This window comes from Dipteris shenzhenensis, chromosome 30 (assembly GCF_047967505.1).
Source record: "Dipteris shenzhenensis isolate YYH24624 ecotype China chromosome 30, Dip_SZ_1.0, whole genome shotgun sequence".
Classification (NCBI taxonomy): Eukaryota; Viridiplantae; Streptophyta; class Polypodiopsida; order Gleicheniales; family Dipteridaceae; genus Dipteris; species Dipteris shenzhenensis.
In genome coordinates this window covers 33,844,294-33,848,575 of record NC_141625.1, presented here as the reverse complement: position 1 = coordinate 33,848,575, position 4,282 = coordinate 33,844,294, and positions in this window count along the sequence as shown.

Sequence of the window (4,282 nt, the reverse complement as noted above, 5' to 3'; positions counted from 1 at the left end):
CCAACTACCATAAGTATAAGGAAAAAATGGATGAGATAAAATCCCAAAACATAGTCATCTCTAAGCTTGAACTCCAACTGCTAGTGCAAAACAATGAGGCAATGGAAGACACCACGAATAAAGTCCCACTACAATGCACAATGGTGGTGTACCAAGAGCTTGTGGCTGCTCTACAAGCAGAAGATAACCTAAAGGCACGAGTGCTTATCCAATGGAAGCACCTCCAACTCAGGATCATATTCGTTCATCCAAACATTAAATGGGAACATTCCATAGGGGCAAAAACTCTGCATTAAATTTACCAAGACTTGTCCAAATATGAAAAAAATATCTTCTGCTTGTCTACACATGCTGGGTTTATAGCACTTAGGACGGATGCTTTCATCACATATGTATGCCTCATGGGTAGCCCTCCCCTCAAGGTTATTGCTGGTTTGTTGCCATTGCTACAAAAGCCATGATTATTATCTAGAGGGCATGACATATCCAACATCCCACCCTTTTGTAACCAGCTGATGATCCCATCGCACCAACAAAAAGAAGTGTTGGAGGATGGCATGGCTTATCTCACATCTAACTTCCAATATCTAACCACTCTCTATGCTAATCTCATACCCTCACTTACCCTTGCCGCTACCATCCTCTTAACCTTCCCTGAGCTCCAGCCTAACATGTACTCCCTTCATTGTCTCTTTGCTCATGTCTCTCACCACTTTAACTAACCCAACAGTCGCAAACTTACCAGCCCCTCACACCTAACTTCTCCCTTTCCCTTGCTAATCCTACTCTTGAGGATTACCAAGCTGCTCAAACCATTTTCCCAGTTCTTCCCTCCCTCCCCTCTCATTCCCCTCCCACAACTAACACTCTTCCATATTTCTCCCCCATCTCCCCAGATTCTCTCCTTGCCCTGCCATTACCTCCGACACTACTTGTGCTACCATCGGTAGAAAATGACCCAATATTTGATTTTGAATATCAAGATCTAGATGATCCAATTCACACTTCCATGCCAAATTCAATGATAGGTATGGTTTTGATATAATACCGCTTCCCAATTACCCCATCAAGGATTTTTGGAGCAAATATCTTGATCTGAAAGCTTGAGGTGGATGGTTGACCCTGGACAATTGACCCTGGACAACTTCCCTACCAACTTTTGTCAACACCAAATTAGTGAAGCTTGGGTCAGTAAGTTGGATCCTTAATCTGGTTGGCACCACCCCAAGCTCTTTGATGTAATCTTCTTGAAAGAGTACCTCAATGTCTTATAACCCACCCCAAGTTCTATGCAGTTCCACAATGGCACAGATGGGAGGCCAACATACAGACTTTGGGTGAGGATCGTACCATTAATTGGCCAATGATCAAGCCATACTTTGGTGTCGAATGGAACATCCAAGGCACACTCAACAACATGAGAAAATAATGCATGGCAACATTAGCCGCATCCTTCACCTAAGTGTTATCTTCTGCAAAACATTGGAATACATTCTGGAGGTCCCCATCCACATCTATTGCCAATTTCCTACACTCAGTTTCAATCCCAATGAATAGATCGATGCTTAGTTCTCCCACAATAAAAACACTCCTCTTTACTTATAAACTAAGTGAATTTTTCCAGAAATTGAATTAAAAAACGCCTCCTGTAATTCCGTTAATTTTTTTCAAAACGTTGGATTAAAATACCCCTCCTTTTGAATGCACGTGGTACATTAAAGTTTTTTAGGTGAACCCCTGGAGGGTGATCACTACAAGAGTGCAAGGTTGAAGCTTTAAGCCATAGAGGTCTGACGTGCAAAGTTCTTGTACCATTCCTCTTGCACCAAATGGGTTCAGTATGATCCTGCAATTTTTTCAGACCACAGGGCCTCAATCAGTAGGGACTTAGCTCCAGAGATTGCAAGATGAGCATGGAGGGATGCACTCTAACCCACAGGAGATCCTTGAGATGACCAAGAATTTCTACCGACAGCTATTCTAGTCAAGGATGAAGACCCCCTTGGTCCTCTTAGATCGGGAGGCGGTTTATGGACCAGGTTCCATTAGTGGTCTCACTGAGAGTGAGTAGACACTAGAGACACTGTTCATAGATAACGAGTTGTGGGAGGCCCTCAAAGCTCTCCCTCCCCAGAAGTGCCTTGAGGAGGACAATCTAGCTTTTGCCTTCTTTCAGAGTTTTTGGGAGGTCATTGCTACCATGTTGAGGCACGCTTCTTAGGAGATCTTTGAGTCCAGTTCACTCCCACATTCTTTGAGCTGGGGGATTTGCTTGATCCCAAAGGGAGGAGACAGGTCTGATATTTGATAGTGGAGGCCGATTACCCTTCTTGACATTGCATACAAGATCTTAGCCAAGGTCTTAGAGCTTACGGTCGTGCCCTCATTTTTTTGACATCATCCATGATACACAAACAAGCTTTGACTAGGATGCAATATCCTGGGTAATATTTTCACCTTCTGAGAGGCCATGGATTAGACCAGGGAGGAGTCTCAGCCCCTAGCCATCCTTCTCTTGGATTTTGAGAAGGCTTATGATAGTGCGGAGTGGTCCTTTCTAGAGGGCAACCAAACTCTCTTAAGCAAGGAGGGCTCTTGTAGCCAACCAAGCTCTCTTAGATACGGCTTGGTACATTGCTTCCTGCTGGTGCTTTCATAGGGGCTGCATCATACAACTCACGCGCTTGGTGTGCAATTCCCTTTGGGCTGACTTAGGTGGCACGAGGAACATCAAGGCTAGGGTTGCTTGGCAGACAATCATTATGCCACAAGCTCGAGGTAGTTTGGGCATCACTGATCCAAAAATGCAAAGTAGAGCCCTCTTGGGCAAGCTAGTGGTTCACAACCTTACTCCAGGTGCAGAGCCTTGGAAGCTCCTCCTACAGAGGGGACTTCTAAGGAATACCCCATGCATAGGTGGTTAGTGGCAGCCGTCCCCTAAGTGGCTCTTCTTGGAGGCCTCTCTCACAAGGAGAGGATCCCCACTAATTCAGAGCCTTTTTTGGGTCTGAAAGAGGCTGGTAGGAGGTTTCATACGGGCCCTACCTAGGTGCAGAGAGGAGTTGAGTGCCAACCACTTATCTGGCACCCAGAGGTCCGAAATCAAGATGGATGTATGCTTGAACAACATACACATATAGGTTGGGCATGGAGGACCCACCAGCTTGTTTGGGGCTTAGAGAAAACTCCCAACTGACCTTGAGGCACATCTAAGGGTTCTCTCTCACTTGCGAGGAGCTAGGCACTAGATGAGGGGGATAGATGCAGCCATACCAGAGGCACGGAGGGAAGCTTTGCAGACTTGGGTAAATGGCAAGTGGCTAGGACAAATTTCCAAGTCAAGTGACCCTGTATGGGTCATGATGCATAGCAAAAGTGGTCTAGTCAACTTCTTCAGAGTGGGTTGGGGGGACTTCTTCGGCCACTAGCAAGGGGAGACCCAGAGATGGATGGGAAGACCTCATTACATTGGCAGCTGACCAGGATAGTAGGCCGTCTAGGCAAGTCATGATTTATTGACCCTCCCACCATCCCGGATAAGGAGATCCCCCTGTGGCATCTTTGGATCTTGGGAGGGATGACCCCTTTGAGAGATTTAGTGGGACCCACGAGAGTGGTTCTAACCATCTAGGTTGGTCACACGAAGAGGGTAGAGGAGATACCCTTCTTCTCCTACATGACACGGATTGGACATCATATACAGATGGAGGCATTGACTTGGACTCCTTCGAGAGAGAGAAAATGGGGGGAGAAACAAGTTTCTCATAAGGTTCAAGCTTGATTCTAGACGCGGTTGTGGTCCAATCTTTGACCTTGGAAGATCTCATACTTCTTTTGGTTGACCGCTCATGGAGGACTGCTGCCTATAGACCCTTGGCTAGAGCAGATGAAGGTTGATGGGCGTTGTCAAAGCTGCAAGGAGGGGGTCTTGGAGACAATCTTGCACTATCTCTAGAGTTGCCAGAGTGCTTAGAGGATTTGGCTAGGCTCCTTGCAGGTTATGGCCCCGATGCAGACTACCCACCAAGACTTTACCTTAGGCATGGCGTTGTGGTTGACGGAGCCTTCCATATTAATGAGGTCTCTCTACCCTACATGATATATAAATAGAGCATCCACCTTATTGAGATGCATGAGGCAATGACTCCTTCCCGACATTGTCCTCCCTCGGCTCCTGAGGATGGTGTGTACCAGACAATGGCCAACATCATGGCATGGAACATTTGGGTTGCGCGTTGCAGCCTCGTGATGGGAGGTCATTGAGTTCAACCAGCAACCACTC